This window comes from Protopterus annectens, chromosome 1.part0, assembly GCF_019279795.1.
Source record: "Protopterus annectens isolate FY-2018-M chromosome 1.part0, PAN1.0, whole genome shotgun sequence".
Lineage (NCBI taxonomy): Eukaryota > Metazoa > Chordata > Ceratodontiformes > Protopteridae > Protopterus > Protopterus annectens.
Window position 1 is genome coordinate 439,818,024 of NC_056725.1, and position 19,111 is coordinate 439,837,134.

Genomic DNA, 19,111 nt, shown 5'->3' on the forward strand with positions numbered 1-19,111 from the left:
GGATACCACATCCCACAATGCTGAATCCTTCACAAATGCTTTCTATGGACATCTCCAAGAATGCATGGATCATGCAATCCCAAACAAATCCAAGTCCCTCTCCACCAAAGGTAAGCATCCTGTCTGGTGGACCTCAGCCATAAACAAATTGTATAACAAAAGAAGGAAGCTACTGCACGTCAGAGCAAAATCCCATGAAGGGAAGACATCTCTGATCAACATTAGCAAAAAACTATGCTCTCTCATAAAAACATCCAAGGCCAACTTTGAGAGAAAAATCGCTAAGGACACTAAAGATAACCACAAAGCCTTCTTCAGCTATGTTAGAAACCTGGGCGGAAACCCTCAGATATGCTCAGAGTTGGTTCACAACAATAAAAAATACACTGAACCCACAGATATTGCCAACATTCTGGCTGACAGGTTCAGTGCAAATTTCTCCCCTCCTTCACCCCCAAAAGAAGAAATACTTATCCCAGCTGAATGGAATCTCCCTGTCATCTCAGATGTCCAAGTGAGTACCGCCCTAAACAAAGCAAAAAACACAGCATCAATGGGACCTGACGGTATCCCGGATTGCGTGTTACATGAACTCCAAGAGGAGCTAAACCCACACATAAAAATGCTATTTAACCTTAGCCTTACTTCGGGATATGTACCTGAACACTGGCGTACAGCTACAGTGGTCCCACTCCACAAGGGGGGTGCCTCTACAGACCCTGGAAACTACCGCCCCATAAGCTTAACCAGCCTGGTCTGCAAAGCTATGGAAAGAATCATTATAGAACTCATAAACAGAGACATAGGGGACCTACAGACACTTGACCCCACCCAGTTCGGCTTTGTAAAGGGCAGATCCTGCCTTTTAAACCTGGTTGACTTTTTCGAAACAGTCACTAGAGCCATTGATGAGGGCAAAGCAGTCCATACAGCATACCTGGACTTGGCTAAGGCCTTCGACACAATACCCCACTCAGGCATCATAGATAAGCTCAACAGCTTAAAAGTAAACCCTTATGTCACTAGATGGGTTGCAAACTGGCTAAAGGACAGAACCCATAAAGTTAGAATCGCTGGAGCAATGTCATACTCAAAGCCAGTCACAAGTGGTGTCCCACAGGGATCTGTCCTGGGACCCCTCTTGTTCGGCATTTACTTCTCAGATGTTAAAGCAAACATGGGAGGGCTGTGGCTGACAAAGTTCGCAGATGACTGCAAACTAGGCGCCATAGTCGATACACCAGCAGACACACACATCCTACAAAAAGGCCTCACAGAAACGGACAACTGGTGCCGGAGTCACGGCCTTAAACTAAATGCCAAAAAATATATAGTCATCCCCTTTGGGAAAAACAAAGTACCCACAAATTATCACATAGACAACAACCCACTGAGTACTGAAAAAGTAATCAGACACCTAGGGACCCAAGTCGGCAGCGACCTCTCATTTGATACCCACGTTGCCAAAGTGGTTAGAAAAGCATTCTACCTTGCACACCTCATCATGAAGGGATTCACATCCAGATCCAAGGATGTCATTGTACCCCTATATTCCTCCTTCATCAGACCCATGATTGAGCACAATACCCCATTTGGTATGTACCTCACCCGGCATTTGCAACAGCTGGAGAGACCACAAAAGTACCTCACCAAGAGGATCAAGGGTCTCCAACATATGTCTTATTCTGCCAGACTAAAGAAACTTCAGCTCTATTCAGTATCATACCGCCTGCTCAGAGGTGATCTCTGCCTGACGTACAAGGCCATGTCCAATCAGGATCTGATGGACATGCTCCACCTCAAAAAATCCAAGTCCATCAGGACCACGAGAGCTAAAGACTTAAACCTCGGCACAAGTATGAATAGGACATGCTGGAGGGATAGATTCATAACCCAGAGGCTTCCCATGCTTTGGAACAAGATCCCAGTTCATATTAGGCAGAGCCCTCACTGACTCTCTTCAAGAGAAATCTTGATGAGTGGATGGGAGATCGTAAGTTTACCCCAGGGGTCACATCTGTGTCACTGCTAGACAGGGGCACAGTAAACTAATTCTATTATATAAGGGGACCTTCATTGTGTCACTACTAGACACAGTATTCTTAATTTATTCTGTACATTTTTGTACCATTTCATGGGGTGGCAAATGCCACATCACTATGGCTAGGCTTACAAATGCCCCAGGGCAGATAGCCTAGTACTATACTATGAAACTATACTATGAAACTATGTGCAATGCCCAGGGCATTATCATGAATATGTGTGCTGTCAGCCCTGGTCGGAAGCTTTCACGAATCCCACACCTGGCATTCATCATAGCTGTACCAGGCATTTGCCAGTGGGGACATCCTGTATGGCCATCTGGGGGTGATGGTGGCTATGCACTGGAGCCATGGATGATAACACCCATCAGAAATGCACACATGACCACACAAGAATGACATAATGAGGCACACACACAAACCAGGATCATAACAGAACGTGTATTTGGGATGCTCAAGTCACGGTTCCACTGCCTTGACATATCTGGTGGACCCTTGCAGTACTCTCCAGCTACATGTGCACACATGTTCATAGTATGTGCCTATCTGAGGAGGAGCAGCTGATCTGTGATATATAGAAATAAGTAGCTTGTTTTTTTTGTTTTTTGTTTTGCTTATTTGTAGTAGTTATTGCTTATTTTAGATATTTATAGCAATTGTATTGTATACTGCATACTTGTACTGTATTTCATAGCTACTGGCTCACTTGTGATAAACATTTCTGTAGTGTTTTCTGCCTAAAATAGTTTCGATGGTAGCTGTAATATTGTCCATATTTCTGATTGTGCTTGTGATAAACATTTCTGCAGTGTGTTCTGCCTAAAATAGTTTAGGTAGTAGCTGTAATATTCTCCATATTCCTGATTGTGTTGTGGGCCTAGTTGTTTGTTAGAGGCTGTTTTCTGAGCTCATTGCCCAGACCATCGTAGCAAAGACCATCCCCCACTTTAATGAGAGCTTAGTGTTTATGGCCATTGTCTAGTTGGGTTGCCAGGGCTACGGCTTGGAGAAAGCACCTCATTGGTCTTTTGAACATTTTTTAAAGTGTTTCAGGTTTCAACTTTCTGCTAAGAAGTTAACTTGAATGTTTCAGCCATTACACACAGAGCTATCCGAGGAGGAGCAGCTGATCTGTGATATATAGCAATACATAGCCTGTTTTTTGCTTATTTGTAGTAGATATTGGTTATTTTAGATATTTATAGCAATTTTATTGTATACTGCATACTTGTACTGTATTTCATAGCTATTGGCTCACTTGTGATAAACATTTCTGTAGTGTTGGCCTTGCAGTTGCCCACCCCTACTCTAAATTTGATCTTGGACACTCCTCCCAGTCTAGTGTCATTAGCTCATTCTGCCTGACACAGAGATAATTTCCTTCTGTTCCTCCTTTCTCCCTTTATAAAAAAAATTGTCTGAATATCCCTGTGTTCTGACTGTGCTTCTCAAACATTTTGGAAATATAGAGTATATTTTAGTGCATTTATTAAAATTGTATTTACCTTAATATTGCTACAACTCAAGTGCTTTAGGTTGCACTGCAAATGAATTGTTTTAGTGTGTTTTAGCTGCTTTTCTGTATATATAGACTTTTCTGTATATGTAGACTAGCTACTTATTCTAATGTATTGCTGCCTCTTAAATCATTTTTCAGTTGTGCACTTGCCTTGCTTCATTTAAAAAGTTTTAAATTGTTAATTTTATAGAGTTTTAATTGTATTTACAGTTTAGGGCTACACACTCAAATGCGTTAGCCTTTTCTGTTTATTTAGTGTATTATTTAGCCTGTTTTAACAAAAAAAAAAACTATCTTGTTTGCTCGTTTCCCTCCTTTCCTAGCTAGTATAGTCCAGATCCCAGGCTTTGCTGGTTTCAGGACTTTATTTTCTGTGTTCAGAACTATCCAGACCTTGCTGTGGTAGAGGGAAGTCCTGCTGCTTACCAATGGGAGTGGTGAGCAATGTACTGCCTGGCTGACACTAGAGGAGTGGTTTCCAGCTCTGAAATTGTAATTTTAGCCATTTTGAGCTGATTTCTATCCCGTTTAACTTTCTGGCTTAAAAACGCACGTGTTTGCACATTTTTCGCATCGTGCAGCACTGCCTGGCTATGGTTAAACTATTCCAGGTGCCAGAAAGTCTGCTCTTCAAATTATCCCTTAGAACTAGCTGGTTACTCAGTAGTAGCACTAAAATCTGAACCCCTGTGACTAGCACTTGCTCTAGAACCTGCTAGAAATCACTAGGAAGCCTTAAACTGATACAAGCACTCAACTTTCCTTGTTAATAAGGATAGATTAATCATAGGCACTAAACAGTCTATAATTGCAAAGTACCTTTCAAAGATAAGGGAAAACAGCTGTTGTACTTTACAAAAAAGCACCCAAACAGGCTTGTCCAAGGGTCAGCTTCAAGTGATTTCTCATGTCCGCCTGGTGAATCTGAGCATACTGGGGCAATGCATTAACTACCTCATGTACACAGACAACCCTCTCCTCCTACCACCCAACACTACAACCTGCGAGAGATGCACTTACATAGCCAAACTGGAAGCAAAGCTCCCTCCAGCCAAGATTGTGCTAGACAGTCAAGAGGAGAAGGTTAACACCTGCACTACACCTCAAGCAACACATAGCCCTTCAAAACCCACACCACCAACACCCACACATAGCAACACTAAACCCACATATGCAGAGGCCCTTATCATTAACCTGCCCAAGCAACAAGGACAACTGAAACGCAAACAAACACCAGTCACAACCAAAGTGACACATAGCTCACAACACCAGTGTGCCCCTCAACAACAGCCCCTAAGGCAAGACAATATACCCAACACTTTAGTCATAGGTGAGTCTATAGTCAGGCACACTGATGTCCCACTCACCAGGCTGAACAAGGAGAAAATTACAGTCAGCTGCCTGTCGGGTGCCAGGATCCGCCACATAATGCACACACTCAAGTCACTCCACAAGTACAAATACGAATCTGTCATTGTCCATGTTAGAGTGAATGACTTGAGACGTACCTCCCTGGACTACATGAAAATAGACATGGAAGAGCTCTCAGATCATGTGGCCCAGGCAGGTATGACCCTAGCCCTGAGTAGCATCCTGCCTTCGCCCAAAATGATACCACAGTATAAGGACAAAATGAGTGACTTGAACAATTGGCTAAGCTTCTAGTGTCATTCAAAGGGGATCCAGTATCTGTCTGCCTGGGACAACATGATCGATAAACCACGATGCTTTGCCAGAGATGGTCTGTACCTGTCACCCCTGGGATTCAGGTTACTGGCTAAAGCTCTCACCACCCCTATAGTGCCTTTTTTAAGGCAAGGTTCAAAGGACAAAACCACCACTGTAACAGATACAAGCATGCAAAATCTGAAGGTAATGCTACTCAATGCTAGAAGTCTAAACCTCAAAATGCACTTTCCCGGGGCACTCCTAAAAATGGAGAACATCAATATCTGTGCACTAACTGAGACCTGGTTCAAGGCTCCAGAGAGCATCCCTGCAATACCAGGCTACAACTCTTACCACACTTTTCAGCCATCAAACCAAGACCGAAACACTAAAGGTGGAGGAGTGTCCATATTCACCAAGGATAATCACACCTCCAGGCTAGTTGCCCAACACAATTCATCTGAAATTCTCCAGGTGCAACTAACACTAGGTAAGACTGCAATCCAAATTGTAGCTTGCTACAGATCCCCCACCATGCCTCAAATTTCTCACTACACCTTTCTAAACATACTGGACAATATTAAGATACAACTAAACACCCTAATTTTTTTATTTCAACTACCCTGCCATTAACTGGGAAAACAACTCAGGTACCAACAACTTTTCCCAACGGTTCTTGGAATTCAAAAATTCCAACACCCTGGATCAACTAATCCATTGTCCCACCAGGGGCTTCAATATCCTAGACCTGGTCATTATCAACATGGCAGATAGATGTTCCATACCCTTGACATCCACATCCAACCCCCACCCCCCAGTAAGGAAATCTCTGTAAAAAAACTTCTGCAAAGCCAACTTCATGCTACTCAAGTCAGAAGTGACAAACTTCATGACACTCATGCAGATGGGAGCTGAACATTCGACAGCTGAATTCTAAATTAAAGCACTGTATGAGCACATCCACTCATGCATGAATTGTGCCACCCCAAATAGAACCAAGACGCTATCCTCCAAAAAAATGAAGCCAATCTGGTGGTCCCCTGCCATAAACAAACTATACAAAAGAAGAAAGAAACTGTTGCAGAAAAGAGGAACATCCCAGGATGCAAAAAACTCTCTTACCAGCCTCAGTAAGAAGCTGATATCCCTCATAAAATCCACCAAAGCTAGTTACGAAAATAAAATTGCCAAAAATTCCAAAGACAACCACAAGGCATTCTATAGTTATGGCAAGAATCTAAATGGCAATGCTCAGATATGCTTTGAGCTACAACAGAATGGCATTAAATATACTGATCCCAAGGATATTGCCAATATCCTGGCAGATCGATTTAGTGCAAACTTCACCCCATCTCACCCCCTAAAGGGCCCATCTCAATACCAAAAGATTGCCAGATTCCGGTAATCATGGCCACACAGTTAGAAACCACTCTCTCCAAAGCTAATAATACAGCAGCCATGAGACCAGATGACATCCCTGGCTGTGTACTACATGAGCTACAAAATGAACTGGCACCTCACTTAAGTGTCACGCTTAATCATAGCCTCACCTCAGGCTTTTTGCCCACTGAGTGGCACACAGCCACAGTTATCCCACTCCACAAGGGGGGATACACCTTGGATCCCGGGAGCTACCATCCCATCAGACTGACGAGTCTGATCTGCAAAGGCATGGAACGCATTATCATGGAACTTATAAACAAAGACATTGGCAACCTTCAAACACTGGACCCCACCCAGTTTGGGTTCGTGAAGGGCCAGTCTTGTCTCCTGAACCTGATTGACTTCTTCAAATCAGTCTCCAGAACTGTGGATGAAGGTAAGGTGGTCCACACAGCCTATCTGGACCTCACCAAGGCCTTCGGCACCATCCCCCACTCTGGAATCTTAGATAAACTTACTAAGCTGGGCATAAATCCCTACATCACTCGATGCATTGCCAACTGGCTTACTGACAGAACCCAGACTGTAAAAGTAGCCGACTCCAAATCCAGCTCCAGATAAGTGACAAATGGAGTACCTCAGGTTTCAGTCCTGGAACCACTCTTGTTTGGCATCTACTTCTCTGACGTACAGGCCAACACTAAGGGACTCTGGCTAACAAAGTTTGCAGATGACTGCAAACTGGGAGCCATTATTGAATCCCCAAATTATGTGGATATTCTACAAAAGGGACTTACAGAAACAGATGCTTGGTGCCAGAGCCATGGGCTCAAGCATAATGCCAAGAAATGTATAGTTATCCCCTTTGTGAAAAAACATGTACCCATGAATTACCACATAGGTGGCAGTACACTAAACACCGAAAGTGTGATGAGACACTTAGAGACACAGGTGGACAGTGGTCTCACCATTGATAACCACATTGCCACAACAGTCAGGAAATCCTTCTATGTGGCACACCTCATCACTAAGGGCTTTCCATCCAGAAAAAAGGAGGTCATTGTCCCACTGTACTCATCCCTCATTAGACCCATTATAGAGTAGAATGCCCCATTGGGTATGTACCTCACAAGACATCTGCAGCAGCTGGAAAGGCCACAGAAATACCTCACTAAAAGAATCACAGGCCTAAAGCAGATGCCCTATACTGACAGTCTAAAAAAACTCCAGCTATACTCTGTGGCATATCGTCTACTCAGAGGTGATCTCTGTTTAACATACAAAGCCATGTCCAACCCTGAGCTGTTGGCCATGCTCCACTTAAAGAAATCCCAATCCCTCAGAGCCACATGCTCCAGGGATCTAAACCTTGCCATCACAATGAACAAAACATGCTGGAGGGATAGGTTCCTGACCCAGAGACTCCCTATACTCTGGAATAGACTGCCCATACATGTCAAGCTGAGCGCCTCCTTGGTACTCTTCAAAAGGAACCTTGATGATTGGATGGGAGATAGGAAATTCACCCCAGGGATCACGTCAGTCACCCTGCTAGACAGAGGTCCAGGAAAGTAAATATTGTGGGAAGAAATATTCTGGGAATTGTTATGGCTAAGCTTGTATAGGCCCTAGGGCCGATAGGCTAGTGCCAACCTATGAACTTATGAACCTATGAATCATGCTACACAATTTGATCCTGCAGAAACAGCAGCAGCAGGAACAGCATGGGGAAGGGCCACACAGCCCACCCCCCACCATTGCCAAGGTCCCCACAGGCACAGAGGGGCTCAGAAGAGGAATCCCCTGAGCCTGCTACAATAGGCAGTCAATGGCATGTCCAGTATGCCCAGGCCTTGGCAAAGAGGCAATGCATAGCACACACACTGACACTGTAGGGACCCAGGGACTGACACCTCTCTCTGACTCGCACTCATAGTAAAATGGATGACACACACATCATATTACCTGTAACTTACCATGTATAGGCAGTGTACTGTGTGCATCCAACATAGGCAGCTCTCATGCACTGTCCTCACAACTGCTGCAGGCACAAGGTAAGTCAGTCTTCTTAAGAATAAATGAATGGATTAGTATGTTTTGGTAGCATATCTATGGTAATGCGGCAAGCATGCAAGTGAATGAGGTGGCCTACTGGGAGAGCAGCAGACAACTGACAGCTATGTGGGACACCAGGAAATGTCTGCACAATACTGGCTTCCTCACACTATGGGGCAACTAAGGAGGGGTCATAGATCACATGCATGGATGTCACTGTGGGGATCCCATACTCACCCCCAGACTCACAGAGCAAGTCAGATGTAGAAAACCATAAAGGAATGTCTGGCAAAGGCACACAAATGGCGACAATGAGGGAATAGCCCCCTACAGACTTACACAGTGATATCACAGCAGGCCTTGCATTTGCAGTAAGACTCTGAAGTGTAAGAAGTCTGAAACTCAATTGTATGGCATTACAACCTAACCTGTGGTCTGTAGTGATATGCCCCTATTCTCTAAGACAGGGCACAATACTATGCTAAATGGAACCAAAACGTAAAATCCATATTAGCACAGTCTGTGCAAATGTGTTCTGTTGACAGGTGTGCCCCCTCCCCACATCCATATTCACATAGAAATGCAGTAACATGTACTTTTGTAGGGTAATAGCAGCAGAGCACACATTGCCAGGGCTGTCCCAATCAACATAGATAACTTGTTGCATGTCCACAATATGCAGGGGTCAATGAGCTATGCATATGTGTGGGGAATACTGTCAGGCTGTGGCCAGCAACATCTCATGGCTGTTGTGTCCTAGTGGCCTAGGTACAGTACTGTGGTAGACAGTGCCATGTTCCACGAAATGCAGTCCCAACTTTTTTGCATGTCAGCTACACATATGGTGGTAGTTGTACACACTGTCCAGATGTCAATATCCATTACTGCCGAGAAGCTGGATATGTCATGTACAGGGGCCACACATGAGCAGTACACAGGTTGGAGTAACCTACATAGTGCCTACCATACCTGACAACTGTACACACCTTTTTCAGAATGCACACAGGTTTGCATCATATCTGTGGTGTCTTTATTCTGAAATAGTAGTTGTCTGGCAAATCATTAGCAAACCATGAAAGTCTAAAGTCAGAAAATATTGCTGGGTTATAGTTTCTCAGACTTCATACACTATAGAAAAATGCATGCTAATGCAAAATCTGTTATTGTACCACCCTTCCAGGTTTGTAAGGCCAATAGTTACAATGGTCTATATTTAGGCTTTTGTTACCCAATTACTCATGGCTTTGTCCAGATGTCTGGCTCACATATGCAGAGAGGTATGGTGTCTAGTAGCACAACAGTGCATTTTGTCACTTACCATTCTCACCTCAGGGGTCCGACTGCCTGGCAGCCTGGGAACATATGACTGACAGAACGCACTTGCTCACTTCATATGGCATGCAGCAGTCTCACATGGCCTACAGGCCTCTGGCAAAGGTCCATGCCTCACCCATAGTACCTTTGTAGGGAATGTCATGGGGTCCATACTACCATCATAACACAGTCAACAAAATGCAAATGTAAGGCCATGCTGCTAAATGCTAGTAGCAAACCTCTCAACCTTGTAGGGGAAGAAATCTGGACAAAGCCATACATAATGGTGGGATAAAGGCCCAACTATAGGGACATATTTCAAATATTGCTCTCATAATGTTAGTTGATAGAATAACAGCGGGGGCTGTGTAGTACATGGATGTCATGAAGGGAGTGAAGTCTGAAACTCTAATGTTCTGTCAATATTCCCTGACTGCACCCCTGAGTGATTTGCAACAAATGTTCTAGAAAATAACAATGTTAAGGGAAAGCAACAAGATAAATGAGGCATGAATCTGGATAATCTGTGAGAATCTGTACAGTTGGTAGGTATGGCCACACCAGGATATGATCTGTCAGGTAAGAAGAAAACCGCACAACCAAAACATCCCCAGCCAGCATATCATCAAGGTGCTGGACCTTTTACGCAGCTTCAACAGTCAATTGGTTGTAGCCACACCTCCGAACTGGCTGGATTGTGAAGAATGTCTAGCCTTCACCTCATAATATAGGTCTGTGCATCATCCATCTTGTATATCTCTGGCAAATCACTGTGATGATCTGATTATATCTGTCAGTAGGTAATGACACAACACAGTACAGTGTCAAACATTCCATATGTCAGAAAATGTCTGCTAAAACTAACCCTGTCACTCAAGCAACTCATACATTGATAAGAGCAATAGTTACGGTACCCCTCTATGTTTGGCCCATTGTTTCCCCATATTGAGAGCCTATCCCAAGATATCTTGCACAAACAGGTTGCAAGGTATGGCTGTAGCACACAGCACCCTGGACTGGAGTACAACTATCCCTGGAATGAATTCCAACATTTACTATAGAAGGTCATACTGAGCATGCGACTACACTTAGAGAACTGAAGCCCATGTCTGAAATCACATCGAACTATATATCTCTGTATTGTGAAAATGTCTATGCATACACACAGCTATGTAAACCTAACTGTCTCCATACACACACACATCAGACAGGATAACCCATAGCCAGCTGTAGGTGGCACATATGTATGTGGTATATCTGTATCTGTTGTGTGCGATACATACACATATATATGGGCAACATATTACAGTATGTCAAACATACACACACACATAGACAGGGGGAAGGGAGAGACAGACAGTAATAGAGTGAGACACACACAGAGACACACAAAGGGAGTGAGTCATACACAGGGATGCCCTGAATGGCATAGAGTGATGTCCTGCTACAGACAGTTGCATACCAGTTGTAAACACTGGCATGTGCCAGCATGAAGATGAGATTCATTGTCTGATGTTACTGAGGTGGTGTTGGAATATCACATCACCTACCTTTGTGTGTGTGTGTGTGTGTGTGTGTGTGTGTGTGTGTGTGTGTGTGTGTGTGTGTGTGTGTGTGTGTGTGTGTCTGTGTGTGTGTCTGTGTGTCTGTAGGTCTAAGTATTATGATGCCTTGCCCACCCAGTACACGTCCCATTGCTCTACTTTACATCTGCCAGTTTAATTCACCTTAGAAGTACTTTAGGACTGGCCTCAGTCCTGTAAGCTCTATAACACATGTGATAACTGCATAATACTATCATACAAATAATTAGATAGGAATTTTAATCACATTCCCGGCATATGTAACAGGGGTAGTGTGTGTGTGTGTGTGTGTGTGTGTGTGTGTGTGTGTGTGTGTGTGTGTGTGTGTGTGTGTGTGTGTGTGTGTGTGCATATAGAAATAAGTGTTTTAGTCCATTCCCACCCAGTACACCTCCCATTGCCCTACTTCACAAGATCCACTGCTTTCATTCACTGTAGAAGTACTGTTGGACTGGCCTCTGCCCTATAAGCACTGTGTTGTGTGCGATAACTGCATAACACTATAGTACAAATAACTATTTAGGTAGGGGTTCTAATCTCAGTCATGGAAAATGTAAAAGTTTGTGTGTGTGTCTGTAGGTTAAAGGTTTTGAGCCCATTCACTCTCAGTACACTTCCCATTGTCCGACTTTATCAGTCCCACTGATGTCAATCACTTTAGAAGTACCTTTGGCCAGCCCTCAGCCTTATAAGTTATGAGGCACATGCAATAACTGTGTAACACTATAGTAGCAATAACTAGTTATGTAAGGGTTCTAATCTCAGTCCTAGCAAATGTAAAAGTGTGTGTGTGTTTGTAGGTTAAATATTTTGAGCCCATTTACACCCAGTACATTTCCAGTGCCCAACTTTAGCAGTTCTGCTGATGTCAGTCACCTTAGAAGTACCTTTGGGCAACACACAGTCCTATAACCTCTGTGGCATGTGCAATAACTGTGTAACACTATAATAGAAATAACTAGTGCACCTCACAAACTATAATACCAGTAGAAATGCATACCAAACAGGAATTGAGAAAGAAAACTAAACCAGCAGTTACTTATAAATAAAACCCTGTTTATTCTCTGTTTAATTTAAATCAAAATAACCATACCATATTCAAGATGATGAAGATATATAAAGTGCTGCAGCTTTCAGATCTGAAGAAACAAAATGATTTCATGGAAAAAGTGAATTTCATCAGCTAACTTTATATATGGTGTTTGTCTTCTTGAACAGTGGAATAAAAGCGCTTATTTAACAAGGAATGAATGTTTGTTTATTCTGCTGTGCTCTCGAACCTACTATAATAGAAATAACTAGTTAAGTAAGGGTTGTAATCTCAGATCTGGCAAATGTAAAAGTGTGTGTGTGTGTGTGTGTGTGTGTGTGTGTGTGTGTGTGTGTGTGTGTGTGTTTGTGTGTGTGTTCACCCCTATAAGATCTGTGGCATGTGTGATAATTGTGTAACACTTTAGTACAAATAACTAGTTATGCAGGGGTTCTAATCTCAGTTCTGGCACATGTGTGTGTATATGGGTAGATTAAAGTATTTTGTGGCCTCACTCACCCAGTGCATCACTCATTGCCATACTTTACAAGGACTGGTGATGTTCCTCACCTTAGAAGTACCTTGGGACAACCATTACTCTATAAGTTCCGTGGTGCGTGCAGTAAATGCATAACACTAAAGTAGCAGTAATTAGATAGATAGGCATTCTAATGTCAGTCCTGGAAAATGTGTATGTGTGTGTGTGTGTGTGTGTGTGTGTGTGTGTGTGTGTGTGTGTGTGTGTGTGTGTGTGTGTGTGTGTGTGTGTGTGTGTGTGTGTGTTTGAGTGAAAACTATATCCATTGGGTGGCCGTGGTTTGCAATTTTAGGCCATGGTACTCCCAATACACATCCCAAGGTCCACATTACAAAGGCCGCTGTTCACATCCACCGTAGATGTATTTGTGGATATTCTTCAGCCCTATAAGCCCCGTAGCACGTGCAATGGGTTTATAATAGTATGGAATGAATAGCATGATAGGCAAGGCTGCTAATGTCAGTACTGGCAATTGTGTTTGCAATGGTGTGTATAGCAGTGCTTTTGAGTGTGTAGAGTCATAGGTGACAATCCAGTGAGTCTTCCACATCCAGTACACACCCCAGTGCCATATCTCACAAGGGCATGTGATGTTATTCACTTTATAGGTACCTTGAAACAGTCATCACACTATTAGTTCCGTGGCACATGCAATAACTGCATAACACTGTAGTACCACTAACAAGATGGGTAGGGGTTCCAAACACAACACTGGCAACTGTGATCCTGTGCATGTGTGTGTGTGTGTGTGTGTGTGTGTGTGTGTGTGTGTGTGTGTGTGTGTGTGTGTGTGTGTGTGTGTGTGTGACTGTGTGTGTGAGACTGTGTGTGTGTGGGAACAGTACTCTCTGTGTGTTTGGTCAACACTACATCTTCAGTGGGTGTGGGTTTTACCAGTCAGAGGTGTGTTCCATCTACTACACTTACCATTGTCCACTTCACAAGGCCCGCTGACATCAAACACCATGGATTTACCTGTATACACCCCTCAGCACTATAAGCTCTGTAGCACATGCAATAACTGTTACACAGACCTGGTAAATGTGTACTTATACAGCTGTATTTGGCTCTGACACTATCGATGTGTTACCACTCTGCCATACCCCTCATTGCCAATTTCTGCAGGGACACCTCCTGCTGACACACAGACACCTAGAACACAAACTGAATGCAGCATGTGAGACCACATTCAGTCAACATTACTAACACCAATAATGCATCATGGCTGAAACGGTACACACACTCTGAAGTGTACCATTACAAATGCAGGCTGACAGCACCTTACACAGCCTTACATAACTAAACTGTACTTAATTCACCCTGTGCATCAGAACCATATTAGCATGTCCCTACATTGGTGGTATGGATGCCAGGGATGTGGCACAGGTATCATCATATGCACAGGGTGTTGTGTGGGTTTGTCAGAGGCAAAGGCTGGACCATACAGTTGACATCATGTGTGTGTGTGTTTGGAGGGATGTTCTATGAATGGGCCATGCAGAGGTGGTGTGTGTGTGTCTGGAGGTGACCTGGCTGTGATGGTGATGTGTGTGTGTATGTATGCACACAGTCACACCATGTGGCTGCCATACACAGGGGTATGTTGGACAGCTGTGGACCATATATGGCAGGGTGTACAGTTCACCATCTCCAGCCATGGACACAGGAACAGGTCCTACAAGGGGTTTTACTGGCACCACCTGGCCAAAGGCCAGATGCAGTACTGCTTCCCGATGGTGACTGCTGTCTGCTGGATCCATTTCTCTGACAAGACCAGCCAGGACAATGTGCCCATGGTCTGCTCCATTGTGGTGTGGACAACACCCCCCCTTCAGTAGTGCTGGTGGTACTGCCACTATTGTAGTGTGAAGATGCATAACCTCATAGATTCTCAGCTGGTGTTGATGGTGACCTACGTCCACGTGGCTAATGCCAATTTCCCACTATACACTCTAGCACAGACATGCTATGGTCGAGAATTACCAAGGTCTCACCCCACCCTTTATTCATGACCTCAGTATTTTGACGTATGGTCTCAACAAGGTCTTGTATGTCGCCACATAAGCCAGGAAGAGTTGCATCCAAGACACTGAGTATTTGTCTGGTGTTGCATTCACTATGTGCATTCATGACAACCTGAAACATGTGTCTGGTGACACCTGATGTGGCACTTGCTACAGCGGCTTGATGGGCAGCATTCCTCCTTCAAGCACTGTCTATCCACCTGTGTGGGATATCGCCTGCACTCTGGCTATGGCTAGTGGCTACATTCACACTTGCCATAGTCACCACATTAGCCTGTTCCATGCTACCACCTGCCAACTGTCCATTATCTGTGGCTGCTGGTGATGGGGTATGTGTGGACATTGTTACTATGTGCGGGGACATTGTCGTTGACTGTGGGATGCCAACCAATGGCAAAAATTCAGCCCCTGACAACCCCGCCTGTGACCCACTATGGCCAACATCATTGTCAGAGTCTGCAGAGACACACTGACATCAGATTCTGAGCGGGAGGGACCACGACCATTATGTCCACCTATGAGGGGAAGACAACATATGTAAATTAATACCTGTACTATAAGGTTTGCTGGTACACGCACATACACACACACACACACACACACACACACACACACACACACACACACACACACACACACAGACACACACACACACACACACACACACACACACACACACACACACACACACACACACACACACACATATATACAGGTGTGGTTGCACAAAGGTATTGTACAGACCTCACAATAGCCAACTGGTGACATTCACAACACAGTCAGACCACAACATAAACCCTCTTGACAGGCCCTCAACACCATGCATTGCAGCCCTGTCAGCTTAATGTCATTACTAATACACACCTCTGGGATACATGAGTAGTGTTAGTAGGTGATGGGCCTTCACCTAGCACACACTGCAGCATTGTACACATTATTGCTGTTCATCTGTATAGCACAGTGCTAACTCCTACAGAACATACCTCTCAACTGTACAGAGTTTTGCTGAATGTCTAGATGTGTGGCTCATATTTTTGGTCTGTTCCTCATAAATCCTGTATTTGTCTGACACATTACTGGGATGATTTTTGGTGTACACACCCCTGTTAACATGCCAGTTTTTTTCTGATATATAACATGAGACCACATAAATCATGTAATAACATTTTCCACCTTTAATGAGACCTATAACCTGTGCAATCCAACTGAAGAACAAACTCATTGGTTAGGGGTAACATATAGAAAATGAAATACATGCAATAGGCTGGTTGCATGAGTGTGCACACCCTTAAACTAATACTTTGGTAATGGACATTTTGATTTAATTACAGCAGTCAATCCTCTTGGGAAGGTGGCTATCAGCATGGCACATCTGGACTTAGCAATATTTGCACACCCTCCTTTGCAGAAGCCCCCCAACTCTCTCAGATTATGAGGACATTTATTGTGCACATTCCTTTTCAGGGCACCCCACACATTTTCTGTTGGATGTAGGTGTGGACTCTGGCTGGGCTATTCCAACATGTTGATAGTCTTCTGGTGAAGCCATTCATTTTCTGATTTGGATGAATGGTTTTGGTCATTGTCCTGCAGAAAGGTGCAATCCCTCTTCATCTACAGCTTTCTAGCAGATACATGAAGATTTTGGCCAAAAAGGGACTGGTATTTGGAACTGTTCATAATCCCCTCCACCTTGGCTAAAGGCCCATTTCCAGCTTATGAACAGCAACCCCAAAGCAGGACACTGCCATCACCATGCTTCACTGTGGGGATGGTATTCTTTTGGTGATGCACAGTGTTGTTATTGTGCCAAACAAGTCTTTTAGAATTGTGGCCAGACAGTGCAACTTTGGTCTCATTACACTATAAAAAATTTTCCCGCATGCTTTTGGGAGACCTGATGCATTGTTCTTGAGAATTTAGCCACACCTGGATGTTGTTCTGTGTGAGAAAAGGCTTCCATCTTCCAACCCTACACCATAAGCTAGACATGTGGAGAATATGTGAGATTGTTGTCACATGTAGTACACGACCAGTACCTGCCAGAGATTCTTGCAACTCCTTTAGTGTTGCTGTAGGTCTCCTGGCAGCCTCCCTGACCAGTTTGGTCTTGCCTTTCAACACATTTGGAAGGATGTCCACTTCTTTGCAATATCACGTATGCCCCGTTTTTTCACCACCTGTTGATGACTGTCATCACTGTGTTCCATGGTATATGCAATGCTGTGGGAATGTTTTTGTACCCTTTTTCAGGCTGAGGCTTTTCAACAGTGCCATCCCTGTGATGATTTGTAAGCTCTATGTGAACCATGGCTGTTGTTGTAGCAGACAACTGGGTAAATGTCAGGGAAATCCTAGTAGGACAGCTGACCGTTGTTTGGTGTTAACCAAAGAGTCTCTGTAATTGATGGGAGGTGTGTACCCAAGAAGACGTAATGTTATACTTATAGCAAAAGCTGCTTCAACACAGTATTAGCTTCAGCCTGTGCACACTTATGTATGTAGCTTATTGTACATTTTTTATTTGTCATAATTGATCCCCTAACAGATCTGTTTGTTTTACAACTGAATTATAAAGGTTATATGTCACATTAAAGTTTGGAAGAGTGTGGAAATGTTTTATAGTGGTCTCATGTTTATATATCACAAATACCTGGCATGTTAACAGGGGTGTGTATACATTTTATATGCACTGTATAAGACTAATTTTTAAAATATGTCCCTAGTTTTAGGCCTTTGTCTCCCCCATTCTGTCAGTATTTGTCCAGATTTCTTGCAATGACAGGTTATGAGGTATGCAACGGATATGTTACATCCCATGCAAATAGGCCCCTGTGATGATCATTATACTGCAATGCAGTTAACCTCACCACAAGTGAAAATGCACATATCACAATATGGCTGAGAGTAACAGTTGTGTGCATGGTAACATGCATGACCTTAACATGCCTGGGGTACTGGTGGGCCACAACAGGACAATCCCATACTCACCGGCTTCAGGCTGCTGTCTCATGTCCAGACCAGAGGGACCTATGTAGTTGTGGGCGATAGGTATTGTCAGCAGACTCACATGTGGCATTAGTACAAAATGAATATTACTTTTCTGCACATGTACAGTACAAGCTCTGATAGTACACAATTTGCTGTCCATCACCATAGATGTGCACTTGTATGCATTATAAAACCCCACCCACAAATACAGGTTGACCTGACATATGCATCTAGATACTCTACAGTATCCAGTATGACTGCTACATTGCTAAATTTATGTGCACTGGGGACTTACATGGATGCTCCTCGCCTGTTGCCTGGGTGCCACCCACCTCCATGACTTGTGTTTCTTGGCTTGGCTGGTGTATGGGGGCTGCCTGAAGGTTGGCAAGGAACTCCTCTGCTGCAGTAAGTAGGGCCTGTGTGGCAGGACCCCCACCTGTAGTGGTACGGTCCCTGGCCATGGCAGCAACCCTTTGCCGGGCACGACCTATCAGATAAGTTTCCCGATGCCTGACCTGATCGTATATGCATCCATGATGGCCAAGTTGTTAACTCTGTGGACAAGGTCATCCCACTGGGTGGTCCAGTCCTGCAGATTGTGTTGGCCACAACCAAATATCACCCCATGATGCTGAATGATTGCATACGTGATGGCTGCATTTTCAGCAGTGGAATATGGTGGTTGTCTTTGTCGCTGCATGTCACCTGTAAGGCATAAAGAGGGAAACATATCACAGGACCTCATACAGTGGCCAAATTTATTTACAGAACCTGCACACCAACATTGACTATCATTAGCCATCACTTACAACCACATCATACCCCTGTCATCTATAAGCAGAGTATGAACCTGCATTGCACTCCTGGTTCTGATGTGTCATGTTCCCCCCAAGTAAGGGTCAGTACATTGCATAATCCACCATTTGTATAGAGGGATGACAGTGGCCATCTTCCTTGCAGA